A 21,537-nucleotide genomic window follows, 5' to 3' on the forward strand; every position below is an offset into this window, starting at 1 on the left:
AGACAAAAAAAAAATCTGCATCTTAGAGGCAGATGCACTACAAATGATTTTTAATCTTAAGAACAAGGTGTTATAATTATGATCCAAGCTGACCATGGTGGCACACATCTGTAACCTCACCTATTCTGGAAACTGGAGCAGGAGGATAGCAAGTCTAAGGCTAGCCTAGGAAACTTCCAAGACCTTATCTTTTTCTTTCCTTCTTTTATGGTACTGTGAATTGAGCCTAAGGAGCACTAAACCACATCCTGAGGCCTTTTTTACAAAATGTAATTTAATTTAATTCAACTTAATTTTAATTTTTGGTTTTCTGATGCTGGATCTTACTATATAGTTTAGACTGGCCTTGCATGTGTTATGTAAGGCCTCAAACTTAGAGCAATCCTCCTGCCTCAGCCTATTAAGTGCTAGGATTACAGACATGTGCCAACACATGCAGGCTTTTTATTTTGTTTTGTTTTGTTTTGTTTTGTTGAGGGCTTTGTTTTTGCTTTTGTTTATTTGCATTTTTTTTTCTTGAGATGAGTCTTACCAAATTCCCCAGGCTAGTCTCAAATGTATGATCTTTCTGCCTCAGCCGCCTAAATAGCTGCGATCACAGGCGTGCACCTCCACCACCTGGCAAAATATCAGAATTTCATAAAACCAAATGATGCAAACATCTTGACTGCCAAGAGTTTAATATTTCCCAACACGCGGCAATTTTTTTTATTCATCAAAGGAAAAAATCAATGACGCATTATTGAACATATTCTAAACCACATCCAAATGTTGCAACAGAATGGAAAAAAGAGAAACTTCCCAGAACTTAATATAACCAAAGCAAATTAATACAATTTCTTCTCTTTCCCAAATTACAACTTTCAATTTTTAAGGTTACTCTGTACTCTGGATCTTAGAATCTGATAACTTGAAGCTATAGTCAGCTGGTAACTCTTCATGTTAACTGATCTATTTTAGCCCCACTTATTCAGAATTATCAAGTAGCTGTCAGACAGCCCTTGCCATATGTGGCAAGCTCTGTAAACCAAGTTTTATAATTCTAGTAGAACTAAAAATTAAGAAATTAGGGGCTGGGGATTTAGCTCAGCGGCATATGCACCTTCCTTGCAAGTGTGCGGTCATGAGTTTGATCTCTAGTACCGATAAAAATGAAAAAGACAAAAAAAATTAAGAAATTAGTTGATCATGCCAGATATGGTAGTATACACATGTAGTCCTAGCACTCTGGGAGGCTGAGGCAGGAAGATTACCAAGTTTGAGCCTAGCCTGGGTAACTTAGCTACTTAGCAAGACCCTGTCTCAAATAAAATATGAAAAAAGAACTGGGGACATAGTTCAGTGCAAAGGCTCTGGGTTCAATCTCTAGTACCCAGAGAGAAAGAAAGAAAGAAAGAAAAAATAGAAAAAAAGAAAGAGACATTAGTTGGTTGTGAAGCCTGACACACATGTTTTAATGGGCATGTTTTTAGTTTACAATATTAAACAGATAATATTATTGAAAATAGTTGCAAACATTGCTGGACATTGTAGCTCATGCCGATAATCCCAGCACTTGGGAGGATAATGCAGGAGGATTGCTGTTGAGTTCAAGACCATAGTGAGTTCAAGCCCAGCCTGAACTACTCTCTACTTAGAGAGTTCCTGCCTCAAAAAAATTTTGGGGGGGGCTGGGGATTTAGCTCAGCGGCATAAGCACCTGCCTTGCAAGCAGGCGGTCGTGAGTTCGATCCCCAGTACCGATAAAAATGAAAAAGACAAAAAAAAAAATTTTTTTTAACTATTACATATTCTGTTATCTTAACCATGATGGTAAAACAACTTTTTTGTTTTATTTTATTTTTCAGTTGTTCTAGGGATTGATCAAATGGTCTCTCATATATGAGGCAAGCATCCCATTGCTGAACTACATATCTAGCTCAAAGCAAATAAATTAATTTACTAGAATAATAGTCTTCAGATGTGTCAAAATTTTATGAAGCAGCTATAGATTGAATTGCCAGATTTTGGTGCAACATGATGAAACACACAAATAGTCTTAGCTCTTGAGAGCCTGAGGCAGGAGGATTACCATGAGTTCAAGGGCAATGTGGCCTACATAAGTGAATTCAAGGCCAGCCTGCACTACATAGCAAGGTCCTGTCTCAAAAAAAATGACAGATTTAAGAAAAAAAAACACAAGAATGTTAATTTAATTTGGGTAAATAAATTTTGTAAGTATGATCCAAACTGACCATGGTGGCACACATCTGTAATCTCACCTACTCAGACAAGAAGATAGCAAGTTTGAGGCTATCTTGAAATGAAAAATAAAAAGAGCTAGGGATGTAGCACAGTGGTAGAGTACCCAGGGTTTTATCCCTAGTGGAAAAAAAAATATGATTCAAATGCTAGATAGGAAATATTCACACTAAAGAATTTTTTTTAAGCGGTAGCAAAGTTTATTTGAAGAAGATAAAAGTGACGAGTGAGGGAGAAACTGGCTCTGCAGAGTGAGCTTAAGCCAAGTAAAAGGAAAAAGGAAGATGAAAAGACACCCTGAAGGACACAGGGTGGCACTGTGAGGAAAGCCCAAGAGCCCACACTAAAGAGTTACTGATATTTTATCTGTCAATCCTCATAAGAGGTTAAAATTTTAAGGAACACAAATTGAGGCTATTTGAGGAAGAAGAAAGACCTAGGAAATCCATATTGGTAAGTAGCTACTGCTGAAATCCAGAGGAGAAATTACAAGGAGCTGGTGTATGTCCATGAAACTGAAAAGAAAATAATTGCAACAATATTGTTGTCAGCAAATAACCAGAAAGATCTACCACTAAATATGGACTAAAAAGAAGCTGTAATGTCAGAGGCTTTTGGATTTCCATAACAGAGTTGGGACAGTGGAAGTTCCCTTGAAATTGGATTGATTTGTGGGATATCCAGGTAAAAAATGCTAATGTTTATTTGTTTGAGGAGACAGGGTCTCACTATGTAATTTAGTAGTTCAGCTTGGCTTAAATTCAGCATGTATCTCAGGCTGGCCTTGATCTCATGGTAATTCTCCTGGCTGAGGCTCCCAAATTCTGGAATTACAGGAATGCACCACCACATTCAGTTTTTAAAAGTTTTTAAAACGAATTTTAACAAGAAAGAAAGGAGAGAAGGATGGAAGAAAGACAGAAAAGAAAAGAAAAGAAGCTTGGCTGGTTAAAGCACTTGTGTATTTTTTAATCAGATTTTATTGGTACATTTTAGATACATAATGATCACATTCGTCATAGAGAATTTGTACCTATACATGATATAACTTGATTCTTTTGTGATTTTTTTTTTTTTTTTTTTTTTTGGTTCAGGCAGGTGCTTAAGCCACTGAGCTAAATCCCCAGCCCTTCTTGATTCTTTCTTTCCCATTTCTCTAGTCTCCCTTCAATTCCTCTTCCCCACCCCATTTACAAAAGCTTTGTTTCCTTTTTTTCCTTTTCTTGCTTTTTTTTATTTTTCTCTTCTTTCCTTTCCCTCTCCGCTTTCTCTTTCCCCCCTCCCACTTGAACATTTTCTTCTTATACTGATTTATAAGATTGTGGTTCTTATTTACACTTTTGATTTCATATATCAGAGAAACAATGTGGTATTTACACATGTGTCCAGTGTACTTCACTAGAGAATATGGTCTCAAGAGACATCCATTAACCTAGGAATGTCTGAAGTTTATCCTTTATAGCAGAGTAGTACTCCATTGTAGGAAAAAACCACATCTTCTTTATCCATTCACCAGTTGATGAGTATTTAGGCTGTTTCCAAGATTTGGCTATTACAAGCTGAAAGAATCTACCTATTAAAAAAAAAGAAAGAAAAGAAGATAAAAGGAATGCCTCAAGAAATACTTGTTTTAACATAGAGCTAGATCTTTTCAAATGGGAAGGAGTCCAAGATATTAAGGGGAGGTAGACATAAAAAAATTAAAATGTGTTTTATACCTATGCCAACTCCCTATGATGAGTGTAATCATACACTGCAAACATAAACCAATAAAAATAAATATTTCTTGGGGCTGGGGGTTTGGCTCAGCGGCGTAAACGCCTGCCTTGCAAACAGGCAGTCGTGAGTTCAATCCCTGGTACTGATAAAAACAAAAAAGACCAAAAAAAAAAAAAGATTAAAAATAAATATTTCTTTTAGATTATGGAGAAAGTTTAAGAGATAACCTGGAAAGAATCTGACAATAGGAAGCTAAAAGAGTTTCAACAAAAATAGGCAAGTCAGGCATGGTGGCACATGCCTGTGATACCTGCACTCCAGAGGCTGAGGTAGGAGGATCACTTCAAGTTCAAGGCCAACCTAGGCTACATACTTCAAGGCTAGCCCAAATTGCACAGTGGAGCCTGTCTCAAGAAAAAAAAAAAAAGCAAGACATTATGGCACATGCCTCGTAATCACAGCATTCAGGAAGCTGAGGCAGGAGGATTGCCTCAAGTTCAAGGTCAGCCTGAACTATAGCAAGACCCTGTCTCAAAAAAAATCAAAAATTAGAAGTTTGAGCCCAACCTGTGTAATTCAGCTACTCATGAGACCTTGTCTGAAAAATAAAAAATTTTAAAAAGAGGCTGGAATGTAGCTCAGTAAGAAGACCTTGAATTAAAGCACCACGAAAAAGAATTTGGACAAGAATATCATATGTTTCATATTATGGAAGATAAGGATGGATAAGAAAATCCTGGAAATAGAAATTGCAACTGGGTGAGAAATGTACAGAAAGTAGACGCAGTGTCTTAGTCACATTTTTTGGTCGCTAGTAGAAAATATCCAACATCAGCAACTTAAAGGAAGAAAGGTTTATTTTGGCCCACAGTGTCACTCCATGATCAGCTGGCTCCAAGGCAGGACACTTCAGCAGAAGGGAATAGCAAAGGAAAGACTTCTCATGTCTCTGGGGCCAGGAAGCTGAGATGGCAGGTCACACCTGCAGTGACCCAACTCTTCCAACCAGGCCATGCCTTCCAACAGCACTCACAGCAACAGCGCCCCCAAAATCCAATCACCTTTCAGAAGAATCACCTATGACCACATGTGGCTTTGGATGACACCTGTATGTAAAACATAATGATCAGCTAATTACTATATATCACTTTCTGAAGATACATCACAGTGAAGACCAAGTAATCAAATAGTTAGCTGAAGAGCAAACAAGGTGACAGTGCACAGAATATAGTAACTCTCAGCTGTAATCCCAGCACTCAGGAGATGGAGGCAAGTGCATCGCCGTGAGTTTAAGGCCAGCCTGGGCTACATATTGAGTTCAAAATCAGCCTGAACTATATAGAAAGACTGTTTTTTTTTTTTTAATGGGGGTGGTGTGGGGTGGAAATAGTAAAATGTCTTCTTTTCTTTTCTTTTGTAAAGTATGTCTATAGACCGATCTTATTGAAACGGGCAAATTACAAACATGTGGCTGAGAAGACAAGATTAGTTTTAGGGGAAGTAAGGAGATAGGATTAAGAACTTTGCATGGAAAAGTTACTCTCAGAAAGCCAAGGAGGCACCCTTTTACTAATAATATATGTGGACATTTGGAAGTTGAGGAAAGAGAAGTTAAGTCACGTGTGATGACTTTGGTTCTCGTAGATAAACTATGCAGGTGTGGCAATTGGGAGGTCAACTTGGTATGAATAAAAAATTGTCAAGTGCTCTGAGATCTTACCAAAATTGGAAGGCATACATTTTTCATGAAGCGATAAAAGAACACGGTTACTAATTTCTCTATGGGTACTATTTAGAGACCTGATACAAGAGAGTGAATAGAGAGCAGTTCTCCCCAGTTTGGAGGCCTAATAGACAAGTTGAAAAATTAAAACAGTATTAGAGATGCAGTCTAAAAATTGGAAGAAAGGAATGAGACCCTGGGAAACAAGTGAGGCCAGAAGTTAATGGTTGAGAAGAAAATGAATTCTGGAACCTGACGTTGATAGAAAACAGATTCAAAAGTGGCAGAGTAGGACTAGCAAAGGAGAGACACTGGTAGCATGTTTCACAAAAAGTTACAAATAAATACAAACATTTCATATATATACTTGCAAATAAATGCACATTCACTTTGAAATCAGTAAGTAAAAGATAGGGCCAGGAATTTGGCTTAGTGGCATAAGCACCTGCCTGGCAAGTGCAAGGTTACGAGTTTGATCCCCGGTTCCAAAATAAAAAAAAGTAAACGATAAATAGCCCTATCAAAAGGGATCAGTAGGGAAATCTGCAAAAGATATACAAACAATAGAGTCTTAAAACCATAGTAATTTTTAAAACCATAGTAATTAGAGAAGTGCAGTTTTTAAAAATTAATATCTTTTAACCTATTGAGTAAATATCTCAGAGATTAAGAGTAACCTATATTTGTGAAGTGATGAAAAATAAGCACTTCCATACCTACTTATAGGAATAAAAATTGTTATAACCTTTGTAGTATACATTTGGTAATAGCTATTAAAATTCTAAATATACATGCCCTATAACATTTATATTTTTAATACTTTAGGGAATTTAACATGCAAAAAAATTTTATTTAGAGAAAAAGCAAAACAGAAAAAAAGGTAAAAGTAATACAGAATTTCAAAAAAATAATAGTAAGGAATCACTAGTGGATAAATTGTTTAAAAAAAATTTGAGGCAGGGTCTCAGGACGCATTTTAGGCTGGCCTTGAACTCACTATGTAACCCAGGCTGCCCTCAAACTCACTGTGACCATCCTGCCTCAGCCTACCAAGTGCTGGAATCAACAAACCTGGCACAAAAAATATTTTCACCAGTGCTTAGACAAATATGTACAAGGATATTCATTGCAATGTTCGTATATTTATTCATCAGTTTCTTTCACTGAGACAAAAATTAACTCACAAATTAAAGAAAGAAAGGTGTGCTTTGGTTAATGTTCCAGTTCGTGGTTGAGTGGCTCACAAGAAGAAATAACGTGGCAGAGGAATCCGAGCAGAGAAAAACTGCTTGCTTCATGGTATCTAAGAAGCAAAAAGTGAAGGGAAAAGCTGGGAAGGGAGATTCGCCTTTCTAGGCTGTGCCCACAGGGACCCTCCTGTTCTGAGCAGACCCCATCTCCTAACAGCAAATCAGCTATGATGCCCATAATTCAACCATCTTTCAAAAACCCCACTAAGTGAGCACATGATGCTGTGTGGGAACATCCAAATATAAACCTTAACGTTCCACCCTAGGCCCAAAAGACTCACAGACATCTCTATGCAAAATGCATTTAGTCTGGCCATAGTGGCTCACACTTGTAACTCCAGCACTCAGGAAACTGAGGCAGGAGGATTGCTACAAGCTCAAGGCCAGCCTGAACTACATACTGATCTTGTCTCAAAAACAAAACAAAGTAAAACAAAAAGTGTTTAGTCACCAAAATCCTAACAGTTCCAGCTTTGCTGAAATGTCCAAGTCCAAAGTCTCCTCTGAAACTCAAAACAAACTCTTAGCTGTGTCGCTGCAAAACTAAAAAAAGAAAATTAAACACTGCTAGCATACAATGCACAGGGATTGTTTATCCCCACTCCAAAACGAAATGTAGGGACAGAAACTAGTGGGAAAAGCAAGACCAAAATCCAGTGGGGCAAACATTAAATTCTGTGGTTCCACGTCCAGCATCAAGGGCAAGCTGTGCTAACGTGTGAACTCCAAGAAGCTCGGTGGACCTGCTGCTACAGCATTGCGTATAATTGCGGCCCTGATAGTGTCTTTCTTCAGCTAGTTTTGCTCACTCTTTGTGGCTTGCTGCAAACGGTCCACATTTGTGGCTTCTGCAACTTCCTGAGGTCTCCACTGCATTTTCTGCTTCGCCCTTACTGCTTCATGCTCCGCCCTCTCAGGGGCATGCTGCCTGGCATCACAGGGCTTCTTCTGCAATCTGGTTGGAAGCCTCCCTAAGAGCATAACATTTGCTGCTCCTTGTAAAATCAACACTATGTGGGTGATGCCATTGCATGCTGCCAGCTAGAGCAGTCACCAGGCACCCCTTTCTTAAATCATATTTTATTGGAACATTTTAGATGTACATAATGCTCACATTCATCATGTAGAATTTGTACCTGTACATGATATAACTTTTTCCCCATTCCTCTACTTTCCCTTCAACCCCTTCTCACCTCCTCATTTACAAAAGCTTTGTTTCCATATTTTCCTTTTTTCTCTTTTTTTTTTTACTTTTCTCTTCTTTCCTTTTCCTCATCACTTTCCCTTCTTCCCTATTTGAATATTTTCTTCCTATTTCACAACATCTATTATAACATTTTGGTGCTTATTTACACCTTTGGCTTCTCATACCAGAAAAACAATGTGGTATTTACACGTGTTATATCTGATTTATTTCACATAAGAGTATGGACTCAGGTGCATCCATTTTCCTAGAAATGTCTTGAGCATTTCTTCTTTATCACAGAGTAGTACTCCATTTGTAGAAAAATCCACATCTTCTTTATCCATTCACCAGCTGATGGGAATTTGGGCTCTTTCTAAGATTTGGCTATTACAAACTATGGCACTACAAACATAGGTATGCATACATCATTTTGTATGATGCTTTCAATTCTTTTGAGAAGATACCTAGAAGGGGAATAGCTTGGTCAAATAAAACCTCTAGTCCTAGTTTTTTGGGGGGAATCTCCACACTGATCTCTACAGTGGTTGCACTAGCATACACTCCCACCATCAGTGAGGAAGGGTTCATTTTTCCCCACAGCCCCTCCAGTATTTGTTATTAGTTGATTTCTTAAATTTTTTTTTTTTTTTGTCTTTTTCGTTTTTATCGGTACCAGGGATTGAACTCACGACTGCCTGCTTGCAAGGCAGGTGCTTATGCCGCTGAGCTAAATCCCCAACCCCTATTAGTTGATTTCTTGATACTAGCCATTCTTTCTGGGGTGAGATGGAAACACAGTGTTTTGTTTTTGTTTTTGTTTTTTGTCTTTTTCCTTTTTATCGGTACCAGGAATCGAATTCATGATTGCCTGCTTCCAAGGCAGGTGCTTATGCCGCTGAGCTAAATCCTCAGCCCCCACAGTGTTATTTTAATCTGCACCTCTCAAATGACCAGTGATGTTGAACACTTCTTCATGTATTTATTTGCTGTTTGTATTTCTTCATCTCAGATGCCCATTTTTGGATTGAGTTTTTAAATTTGGAAGATCTGATTATTTTCATTTCTTTATATGTTCTTGATAGTAATCCTTTGTCTGAGGAACAACTGGCAAACATTTTTTCCCACATTGTGGATTGTTTCTTCACTCTGTTAGTGATTTCTCTAGCTGTGAAAAACCCTTTTAATAAGATGGTCCCAGTTGTTGATTCTTCATGATAGTTCCTCTGTGATCAGGATTTCATTCATAAAGTCTTTGAGCCTGGGCATGATGGCACATGCCTGTAATCCCAGCACTCAGGATACTGAGGCAAAAGAATCACTATGGGTTTGAGGCCAGCCTGGGCTACACAGTGAGTCTAAGGCCAGCCTAAGATACATAGACAAGGGGTCTCCCAAAAAAAAAAAAAAAGGTGGGGAGGGGGTCAGGGAACAGCAGCATAGCACGAGGTCGTTGGGGCTGGACATTTAGCTCAGTGGCATAAGCGCCTTCCTTGCAAGTGTGCGGTCATGAGTTCGATCCCTGGTACCGATAAAAACGAAAAAGACAAAAAAAAAAAAAAAAAAAGCACGAGGTCGTGAGGTGGATCCCCAGTACCAAAAACATAAAAGTCTTTGAGCAAGGCCCCTTTGAATTGAGGATGCAGAGACCTCTGAGTGGCTATATGGCTGAACATTGTGAACTGAATCCCAGGAAACCAATTTCTTGGGGCTCCCTTCTCAAAGTCTTTCACTTTTGCACCTCTAAGTCTGTGAGGGTAGGGCCTTGCTGATTTCTTAAGTACCCTCAAACCATTTTTCCTATTGTCCTGATCCGAAGTACTTGACTTGGCTTCTTTTTATTTATAAGGCTTTGGTGGAACATTCAGATATGAACCATAACAGTTTGAGGTGACTTGGAAAGAGGACACATGGAAAAGTATAATAATGAAACACATAACAGTATAATATGAAATTTAGTCAGGTGTCGTGGCACAAGCCTGTAATTTCAGCCACTTAGAAGCTGAGGCAGAAAGATTCCAATTTGAGGACACCCTAAGAATTTAGCAAGACTCTATAGCAAAATAAAACACAAAGGGCTGGGGGTTGTAGATGGGTGTAGGTAATGGCCTAGCATTGTGATGCCTGGCTTTGGATCCACCCACATGATCCTATTTAGAAAATGTTGTTTGAGCTATTAACCTTGGCTGCCCCAACCCTGGCAGTTGTGGAAATATTCCTCTGCTGATCTAGGCTCCAATTTAATCTAGTGGATCATTTTCTCACTCACTGTGGGTGTGTCTGAAACTTGATCATGTTCTTGTTGAACTATTCATGAAGCTTCTGAGCTCAGCGTAGGAGTCGGAAGGGCCACCAGCCACTCTGCTTTTGTAAGAAGGGGCTGAGAATAAGAGAGGTTGCCAAGAGATGTGCTTGAGTAGGAAGAGACTGCCCTGGCAACAGCCAAATCCAACCCTGGATAGCCCTCATGAAAGGTAAAAACTACCCATTGCCTTACTGGTGTTTCAACTGGGAAAAATTCCAACAATCTTGAGTTTAATACTGCCTTCCTGTGGGAAAACAGGGATAATAATGGGGGAAGAAAGATGTTTGTTTCATTAAAGAATGTTTTTGCTTTTTTTTTTGTCTTTTTCCTTTTTATTGGTACCAGGGATCGAACTCATGACCGCCTGCTTGCAAGACAGGCGCTTATGCCGCTGAGCTAAATCCCCAGCCCCTGTTTTTGCTTTTTTAATTAAGACTTTTCTCTGAGTGAGGATGATATTGGGGCATGGTCTTTTTCTAAGATAAATTAGAAGAACCTCTGATTGGTCCTATTCGCCAAATCCTGTCTTTGATTTTAGGGATTATAGTCAGGAAGCTTCATTTTTATGTTTCTTCATCATTACGTCCTTCTTAGGATTAACTTTATGATCAGGAAAGCACTTACGGGTCTTTTTAGTTGTGGGGAGTTTTCTTTGTTTTTAGTTGTGGTTTTTATTAGGGTGGGTGCAAAACAGGGTTTCACCTTTGGAGTTCAGGCTACCTTGAACTCACTGTGTAACCCTAACTGCCCTTAAACTCATGGGGATCCTTCTGCCTCAGCCTGCTGAGTACCAAGATTATAGGCATGTACCATGGTGCCCAGTAGTTATGGGGGATTTTTAAGAACGAAATGGCATTCTAGGTGGAAATGTTGTGGTGATTTGGGAAGAGAACACATGGAAAAGAAGAAGTGATCTTTGTAGAAGTCAAAGAGGAACTGACTTTGCTGAAGATTCATAAATGCCTTCAATCTGTTTCTCTCAGTTTAGCAGGACCAATTTTACCACAGACCAAAAGATCCATGCCTCACTTTCTTCCCCCCACTCTAGTCCTGAATAGTACTGCTCCTTGTTTTATCTCACACAAAACAGGAACCTTAAAAGGCCTTTCAAAAAACCAATAAAGATGACTGTTCTCTTTGGAAAACAAATTTTAGACCTACCATTTTATTTACCCTACTGGGAAAGAACTTTCATTGAGAATTCAAATTTGTTTTTCTGTTGACATATGCTGTCCTCAGACTTGAGAGCCTCCCACCTTAACTTCCTGAGTAGCTAGATATGTGCCACCATGCCTCGTTGGATCTACCATGTTTGACAGGGTATCAGTCAAGAAAAGCAATTTTTGCATAAGAGATTTTTTTTTTTTTTTGTCTTTTTGAGACAGGATCTCACTATGCAGTTCAGGCTGTCCATAAAAGATCATAAAGAAAGGAAACTGAAGATCCAAGGCCCTAATAATTTGTTGAACCTTTTTTTTTTTTCTTCAGTTAAAAATCTAAATTTTTATCTAAATTTCTATCAAAATCTTGTATTTTTCTTAAAGACAGATTTATAAACTTCAGGGCCATAAAATCTAGATCCCTACATATGACAAGAACAGCCAAGAATAAACATAACAAAATTAGAACCACAACACTAGCCTTTTTCTTTTTTTCCATTTCACTGCCAATGTACTTTACTTTTTGACCGAGGAGGGAAAAGAACAGTGTGGAATTTGATAGCTGATAGAAGTCTGAATGGGTAAACTAGAGACACTTTGCCCCCAGGTTCAGAAATTCAGATGTAATTAGATAAAAGAGAGAACCAAAGGTGACAATCGATCCCTTCCACTTTCCAAATTCTGAATGAAGGTTTTCAGTTTCTCTGTAGTAAGAGGCCACAGCAAACACCCTTCAAATCATCTCTTCAATTTCATGATCCTACCTCTTCACGTTTTCTTACACAAGGCTGTTTCACTGGTCTCCTTGATCTCTTTCTCCAGAATGCAGACATCCCATCATTTTGTCCTACGTTGGTCTTCTAATCTGTGATTTCAATTATGCAACCCTTTGATGACTATTAACTCCAGAGATCTTGCTCTTCTTTTCCCCTAAGTGCTTAGTCCAATATTTCTGTCTCCTGAACATGTTTAAATTCTGGCAAGCACAAGGTCATGAGTTCAATCCCTGGTAAAAAAAAAAAAAAAAGAAAAAAAAAATTCAGTTTGCCAGAAACAGAATTCATCACAACCCCTTAAAACATCTGCTAGTCCTAAAATAAATAATTCTATGAATGGGAACATTTTTCTTTCAACTTTCCAAATTCAAGTCCCAGAATTTCTTGGTCACTTCCTTTTCCCACTCAACATGCATTTAATTTCTAAATTATTGTAAATCCTTTCACAATCTCACGTCAATTATTTCTATTACTCAGTCTGTGACCCTGGCTTTTGTTTCCTCTTGAGACTACTATAACTCTTCACTATTGTTTTGTCTTAAGTTGTGTTATTTAATATTCCCAATACCTTTTACATACTTGCTACTTAACTTTCTGAAGCATGGGTTTGATATTTAACTTCCTTCATTCAGTAAGCATGCATTGTGTAGGCATGATGTGCCAGGAACCGATATAAATCCACTCATTTAGGTTTGCTAAGTAAATATTTTCAATGTGCCAACACAGCCCCAAGACACTGAAGCTATGCCGTGAATAGGCAAGACCCCGGGGCTTACCTCCAGTCAGAGCCGAGAAGATACTCAGTAAGATATGACTCCTGCTTTTCAAGTGTTCATCTGCTTAACAACCCTCAGAGATCACTCTGTACCGGAAAGAATAAAATCCTACTTTATTGTCCTGACATTCAAGGCTCAAGATTTTCATTAATTTAAAAATAGTTCTCAAGTATATGTTGATTGATTTCTTTAATCATTTCTCAGAAGATACGGTCTCTCACTCTGGCCTTCTCCATTATTTATTTATTTATTTATTTATTTACAGGGTTTGGTCTTTTTTTTTTTTTTTTTTTTTTTTTTTTTTGAGACAGGATCTTGCTATAAAGTTCAGCTTTGCCTTAAACTCACTATGTAGCCCAGACTGGCCTCAAATTTGTGGCAATCCTCCTGACTCAGCCTTCAAGTGCTGGGGTTACAGGCATTCATCACCACACCCAGTACTGCATACAATTTTCTAATATGTCTCTATGCTTTTTAAAATATAAAATCCATGTACCTTTGCTACTTTTCTCATTGCTAAGACAAAATACTCAACACCAAAGTAAAAGGGGGAAAGGTTTATTTGGCTCACAGTCTGTAGAGGTTTCAGTCCACAATCTGCCGACTCCAAGGAGAGTGGCACAGGGAAAAAGGACAATAGTTCATGGTAGTGGAAAGCTATAGGCAAGGAAAGGGAGAAAGAGAGACATTTTGTGTCCCTTATATTGTATGCAGTGTAGCACTCACACCCAGAAGCCTAGTACTGGGCTATGAATCAATTGAAAATGTTCCTCCCAAAAGTCAGCAACCTTCCAAAAGTCCACCCCTTGACTGCATGAGGCTCTGGGGGTCATCCAGACACAAACCATGGCACCAACGAAAATCAATATTATTCATCTAGATTATTCATCTAGATGCTATACTTCTGTTACTTGAGATAGTCATTCTTATTGGAGTGAGGTGATACCTCATTGTGGCCTTTGATTTGTACTGGCTGATGATTAGTAATGTTAAACTTTTTTTTCATATACCTGTTGATATTTTTGTTCTTTTCAGTGCTAAGTTTGGAACATACTTACACATACTGGGCAAACACCCTGCCACTGAATTACATTCCCAACCCCTATGTGACTTCTTTTTGAGAAATGTCTATTTAGGCACGTCACCCATGTTCTCTCTCTCTCTCTCTCTCTCTCTCTCTTTCTCTCTCTCTATCTGTCGTGTGTGTGTATGTGTGTGTGTGTGTGTGTGTGTGTGTGTGTATGTGCATAGTATTGGGGATACTCCTTGCACAGCAACCAAGCTACGTTCCCAGCTCTGGAGTCCTCCTATTTTCTGGATACTAACTGCTTGTCAGATGTGGAGTTTGCAGATATTTTCTCCCATTGTGATCCTTCACTGTGTTGTTTCCTTTGCTAAGCAGAAGTTTGTAGCTTGAGATAATCTCATTTTTTTCTTCTGTCTACTGATCTTTTAGGGTCTTCTCCCTAAAAATTATTTTCCAGTTCAATACTCAGAAGTATTTTGTTTGTTTTTTCCTAATAGTTTCATAGTTTCAAATCTCACATTTAAGTCTTTAACCACATTTAAGTTGACTTTTATAACTGGTCTAGTTTCATTCTTCTGTATGTGAACATCCAATTTTCCCTGTGCCATTTATTAAAATACTATGCTTTTCCCATTGTGTATCCTTTCCACCTTTGTCAAAGATAAGCTGGTGCAGATGTGGAGGTTTATTTGTGGTTCTCCTCTGTAGCCCATTCATCTGAGTATCTGGTTTTGTGCCAACACCATGCTGTTTTTTTAATTTAGGTTGTGGCTTTTATTTTAGTGGGATTTTCCTCTCATTTGTTGTTGTTGTTGTTTTGGGGGTGTTTTTTGTTTGTTTGGTTGGTTGGTTTTTGGTTCTTTTGAGACAGGGTCTCACCAGGTAGTTCAGGCTGGACTTGAGCTCACTGTGTGGCCTCAAACTCACAGTGATCCTCTCGCCTCAACCTCCCAAGTGCTGGGATTACAAGCATGCGCTACCATGCCTAGCCATTCTCTGTGTGTTGTTTCTCTCTTTCTTTCTTTTTTTTTCTTTATTCTCTTTCTTTTTTCTTTTCTTTTCCTATATTGGCAAATGAACCAGGATCTTTGTACTAAACTCCATCCTCAGTCCTCATTTTTTTCTTTTTTATCTTTTTGAGATAGGATCCCTCTATGCAGTTCAGGCTGGACTTGAGCTCACTTTGTAGCCCAGGCTGGTCTTGAACTCGCAAGGATGCTCTTGCCTCAGCCTCCCAAATGCTGGTATTACAGGCGTGAGCCACCATGCCCACCCTCAGCCCGTATTTTAAAAAGTGTTTTTATTTTGAGACAGAAATCTCACTGAGTCAAGAAATTGGCCAGGCTGGACTTGAATTTTGATCTTACTCCTTCAGCCTTCTAGACTGTGGCACCATGCCTGGTTGTCCCATGCTGTTTTGATTACTATATTTCTGTACTATATTTTGATGTCAAATGGTGTAATGCTTCAGGCTGTGTTGTTTTTGCTCAAGATGGCTTTGGTTTTGGAGAGTTTTTCATGTTTCCACAAAAAATTTTAGTATTTTTTTCCTAGTTCTGTAAAGAATGTCACTCATATTTTGATAAAGATTGTACTGAATCTGTAGATCACTTTGAGTAGTATGGTCATTTTAACAATAGTGAATCTTCTAATTCATGAACAAGAGATAGTTTTTTTTTTGTCCTCAAATTCCTTGATCAATGTTTTATAGTTTTCATTGTAGAGATCTTTCACTCCTTGACTAAAAAAAGTCAATTATCCACGATAATGGTTTTTAAAGTCAATTGCTTCCTATAATTCCATTATCTTCTTATTTATCTTCAGGCTACTTTATTTTTTATTTTTAAGGTAGTAAAATACAAGAGAACAAGACAGAACAAAGCCAGTTGAGACACTGTAGTGAAATTGGTACAGAACTTCACAGCAAATTACCGGGATAATAACAATAGGTATCATAGTATATCTCATTATCATCACAATAGTTGTTCTTTTAATCACGTATAGCAAAATAAAATGAAGTACAGAACATTATAGAACTTATCAAAACAGAATAGTGAATAGAACAGTACCATTAGTCAGAATAAAGCAAAATAGTAGTAAAAATATTTGCCTTCAAAAAGATGGTAGAAGGAAATTCCTCTTATTTGCTATATTGCATATGGTCAACCTCCCAAGAGATGCTCAGATCTCTAGTTCCCATTTGCTAGAGGGGGCCAGGGGAAGTGGGATGTTTAACTCTAAGCCCGTGTACAGGTAGGCTCACTATTGCTTAACAGGGAGGCAGGCTTATTGCTTGGTTTCCCAGCGTCCTAAGTTCCAACATGGCGCAGATCTCAGGAGTCATTGGTGGTTCTTCCCCTGGGGTGCCTGCAGAAATTTTATTTTATTTTTTCAGGCTATTTTTATTAGGTTATATCTTTCTACTAAATCAAACCATTTATCATTGCCTATTAATCCTCTTCATCTCTAATATTACTTTTTTTTTGGTCTTTGGTTTTTTGAGAAAGGATCTAACTATGCAGTTTAGGCTGGCCTTGAACTACCTATGTAGCCCACACTGGCCTTGAATTTGAGGTGCTCTTCCTGTCTCAGCCTCACGAATAATGGAATCACAGGTATGCACCACCATACCCAGTCTTAAGAACTCTTTGTCTGACGTTAATACAGCCTCAGTTTTCTTTTGATTGTTATTTACCTAGTGTACTTTTTTCTTCTATCCCCTACTTTTTTTTCAGTCTCTCCATGTCTTTAGATTATAGATGAATTTTTTTTTTGTCTTTTTCATTTTTTATCGGTACCAAGGATCGAACTCATGACTGCCTGCTTGCAAGCCAGGGATCAAACTCACGACTGCCTGCTTGCAAGGCAGGCGCTTATGCCACTGAGCTAAATCCCCAGCCCCTGATGAATATTTTTTAAACACCATATAACCGGACAGGGGCAAAGACCTAAAAGTAGTTATTTGTCATTTTTTATCTGACAAACATCCAAAATCCCTCCTATTTGGGAAACTTTCCTCAATGTGAATCTGAGGGAGACAGAACCTCATTCTCCCTAGGAACTTAAAGAAGTCAAATATTTCCTTTCCCACTTTATGGCAGCTCAGGTGCTGGTTTATGATTTGGCCTTGATCAGTCAGATGGGTTGGAATATTGAATAACACAGAGATGACACAAATTGCAGTCCAGGCATGGAAGAGATCACAATATCCAATGACAGCAGTGGCAATGTCTGGTGGTGGTGATGTCTAGTGCCAGCACTGCCCTAACCAGACTTTTCTTATACAAACCTTGGCATAGTTTCTGACTGCTGGCTTTTGTTGGTTTTCACCTGTTTAGAAGATTAGTTCTCCTGAGCTACCTGATTTTTTTTACCATAAATATATTTTCTATTTAAGAAAACCCAAAACTGGGCATGGTGGTGCACATCTATAATCCCAACACTTAGGAGACTGAGGCAGGAGGGTTAACATGAGTTCATGGCCAGCTCACTATGAGGTCCATAGTGAGTCCAAGACCAGGCTGCATTACATGGTGAGATCCTGTCTCAAGAAAAAGAAAAAGAGAAGGAGGAGGAGGAGGAAGAGGAGGAAGAGGTGGAGGAGAAGGAGGAGAAGAGGTAGGTCCCCTTCCATTGCTTATACAAGAACCCTGACTAATAGAAAATTGTTCTTTTTCCTCTGAAATGGAAGAGGGAGAGATGATATGTAGGGGAACTTTGTGAGGTCTGGATTTGTAGGATGCATTTTTCTAACCATAGAAAAGCCAGCCTGGGGATAAAATCATCATAGAAAAATGACAGGGTTGGAAAAAACCATAAGCATACAAAGGCAGCTCATTGGTGACACCTTAACTCTCTGGATCAACCACATTTTTTTCTGTAAAATAAAGTATAATCTCTCTCTGAGAGTTTTATGGAAAAAGTAAATTAGAAGGTTCATTTTTTTATTAAGTTTATTGGTACACTTTAGATATATATAGTGATCACATTCATCTTAGGGAATTTGTACCTGTACATGATATAGCTCAATTCTTTTTCCCCCATTATCCTCCTCTCCCTTCAACCCCTCTTCCCACCCTTATTTACAAAAACTTTGTTTCCATTTTTTTCATTTTTTCCTTTCCTTTCCCCATCCCCGCTCTCTAGTTCCCTTTCCCATTTGAACATTTTCTTCCTATTTCACAATATCTCTTATATATTTTGGCCCTTACTTACACTTAAAGTTTCTCACACCAGAGAAACAATTTGGTATTTACACATATGTGTCCAATTTATTTCACTTCAGAATATGATCTCAAGGTGCATCCATTTACCTAGAAATGTCTCAAGTTTTGAATCAACCATACCTAAAGCCTCACTCTGGACTTCTTAGCCTGAGTAAACTCCATGGTTGTTTTGTTTTGTTTCATTTTGTTTTGTTTTGTTTTGTTTTGTTTCGCTTCATTTTCTGGTGCTGGGGAATGGACTCAATGCCTTCGGCACACTAAGCACATGTCCTACCGCTAAGCTACATTTCCTGCCCATATTATTTTTTATTTTCCATTGAGTGGGCTTTTCTGTCACTTTCAAACAAAAGCACCCTACTCGATACCTTTCTATCCTACCTTTGAAAATGAATCCTTCACTTGAATCTGCAATAGGCTCTCAGCGGCTATTTTACTTCTCCTCTTTCTTTCCTTGTTGAATTTCTCATAAATGTTTTAAAATCTTCGTGTCTTCATTTCCTCACTGCCGTTTCCTGTTTTATCTATTGAAATCTAGAATCTTTCTTTCTTTCTTTTTGGTACTGGGAATCAAACTCAAGACCTTATGCTTGCCAGGCAGGAGCTAAGCCACTGAGCTAAGTTCCCAGCCCCAGGTTGGTCTTGAACTCACAGAAATCCTCCTGCCTCATTATAGGCATGTGCCACCATGCCCAGTTTAGATTCTTTCTTTACTACTCATTTAGCACAATTTCCTTTTAGATCAAGGCCAATGTCACATCTCAAAGTCATCATTCATTCATCAAACATGTTTCCATGCCCACTTTAACATTCATTGAACATGTATTTATTGAGCATCTAATGTATTGCAGACTTTAGGGGTAAGAAATAAATATAGTCCCTACTCACAAAAGTTATAATTTTATCAGAGAATACAGATACTAAAGTAACTACAACAAACTATAATGACATTTAATGTAAGATTTCTCTAGGAAAGCTAAGATGTCAAGGTTGACTATACAAGAAAGAATAATGCAAAGAGAATGTTAATGGAAAAGGCTTAGAGATGAGGGTGAAATTTGTGGACCTCTGAGAGGTTGAACATTGCAAGATCAAAAAGTACAAGGTGGGTTAAGGTATAACTTATAGGTAGAGTGCTCGCCTAGCATTCACAAAGCTCTGGGTTCAATTCCAGCACAAAAAAGAAAAAAAGGAGCTGGATGAGGTGGTGTACATCTGTAGTCCTCTGAGTAGAAGGATCACGAGCTGGAAGCCTGCGTAGGCAATCCAGTGAGGCTCTGTCTCAAAACAAAAAGGGCTGGAAATGTGATTCAGTGGTACAGTCCTTGCCTAGCATACTTAAGGCCTTGGGCTCCATCTCCACCATCACAAAAGAAAAAAAAAGTAGAAAGGAGGGACTTGGAATTGTAGCTCAGTAGCAAATTGTTTGCCTAGTTTATGCAAGACCTTGGGTTCTGTCCACAGGATAGAACCTTGCTCTGAAAGAGCACAGTACTGATGTAACCTCTGTGGAAATCAATGTGGAGATTCCTTGAAAAACCAGGATTGAAGGTCCCATTTGACCCAGCTATTCCTCTGCTGAGTATCTTCCCAGAAGAATTAAAAACAGCATATCACAGTGATATATGTGCACCCATGTGTACAGCAGCACAATTTATAATAGCCAGATCTTGGAAACAGTCTAAATGCCCATCAACTGAGGAATGGATTAAAAAGACATGGTATTTTTATACAATGGAGTACAACTCAACCATAAAGAAGAATAAACTGGAGACTTTTTTTTTTTTTGGTCTTTTTCTATTTTATCGGTACCAGGGATCAAACTCACGACTGCCTGCTTGCATGGCAGGCGCTTATGCCGCCTGAGCTAAATCCCCAGCCCCTAAACTGGAGACTTTTATAGGTAAAGGGATGCAACTTGAGACTGTACTCATTAGTAAAATAAATCAGACATGCATGTGTAAACGTCACATTGTCACACTACTGTGAGAGACTGAAACTAGATACATATATATAATATGCAATGCATATAGCATTGTTATCCCCCAATTGTTGTCTTTTGAATTTTTTTCTCTTTAAAATAAAATAATTTGGGGGGAAGAGCATTGTAGAAGGGATAAGAATGGTGTCATATGTATAAATAGTATACATACCTCAAGGGTGGCACAAATACCTACAAATCTTCATAACAGAAAGAGCTCCAAATCGGTTTTCTATCATCCTAATCTTATGGTTTTCTATCATCCTAATCTTAGGACTATTCCCTTGCAATTCTCTGATAAGGCGCAACTGTCCATAATGACCGTAATTCTCGATACTGTTTCACAGAGCAGCTTAGCTCCTCTCTATCCCAATTTACCAAACATTTTTGCCTTACCCATCTGCAACCAAAAGCCCCTTACGTGATTTTTCCAAAAAAATCTATTGGCCCTTTTTTTTCTCCTGGATTCAATGATATTCAGGGCTCTCTCTCATGATGTATACTTTTCTCAGAAATTTCCCCACTAATTAGGATTATCTAAATGCAGACTCCACACCATTCATGTCTTTGCTCTGGCTGTTCTTTAAAATGCTGACAATCATAAGATGACCTGCAGCAACTTTCTGTTACTGTAAGGTCGTCCTAGCGGAAGTCCTCCAGTGTGGGCTCTTCCACTGGCTTTTATCTACGAGGTTCGTGTCTCTCGTCCTCAGGATTAGAAATACTCCTCATGCTCAGTTCAGTCCCAACCTCTGTCCTCTACTCTGCCGCTACAAGTTGTTTTAACCAGCCTCTTCTCTTTTTCCTCATTTTTGTTTGTTTGTTTGTTTTGTTTTGTTTGAGACAAAGTTTCATAGTTCTGGCTGTCCTTGAGCTTGCTGTGTAGCCCAGACCAGCCAATTTTTTTTCTATAAAGCTTTTCAGCTGTAAATTAGAAACCAGGCAACCAGTCCTCAACCCTCATTCGGAATGTCAAAACAAATGAAAGGGTGCCAGCCTGGGTCACAGTCAAGGCCTCCTGCTAGGCAGGGTCTGCAGCTGTACCCCAGGCACTCCCGGTCCCCAAGGCAGGCCTGAGGGACAGGCAGGATTTCAGAATGGTGGTCCTGTCTCAGGCTCCTCTGCATCCCAAGCGTGGCCAAGGATGTGAGTGGTGGAGCCTGTAGCAGCTAC

General features: G+C 38.7%; 1 protein-coding gene and 1 long non-coding RNA gene across 6 annotated transcripts in view; one reads left to right on the forward strand and one right to left on the reverse strand.

The window, feature by feature from the left end:
- Ctxnd2 (cortexin domain containing 2) overlaps window positions 1–21,537 on the forward strand; it is a 42,950-nt gene that overhangs the window by 7,140 nt on the left and 14,273 nt on the right. The window contains exon 1 of one of the 5 annotated variants that reach the window (XM_063252914.1): window positions 10,377–10,590. The exons of 3 other annotated variants lie outside the window; for them this stretch is intronic. The gene's annotated coding sequence lies outside the window, so the exon portion shown is untranslated. Of the gene's footprint in view, window positions 1–10,376; window positions 10,591–21,537 lie in introns of those variants that run through there. One more of the 5 variants, XM_063252909.1, reaches the window with a different exon arrangement.
- Window positions 4,800–12,583, reverse strand: LOC134476874 (uncharacterized). The gene is made up of 2 exons (XR_010048657.1): window positions 12,346–12,583; window positions 4,800–5,066 (listed from the first exon to the last, which is right to left on the reverse strand). It is a non-coding gene; the product is annotated as an uncharacterized LOC134476874 (long non-coding RNA).

Source organism: Cavia porcellus, unplaced genomic scaffold (assembly GCF_034190915.1).
Source record: "Cavia porcellus strain 051 isolate PalLab524CR breed Dunkin Hartley unplaced genomic scaffold, mCavPor4.1 scaffold_1, whole genome shotgun sequence".
Lineage (NCBI taxonomy): Eukaryota > Metazoa > Chordata > Mammalia > Rodentia > Caviidae > Cavia > Cavia porcellus.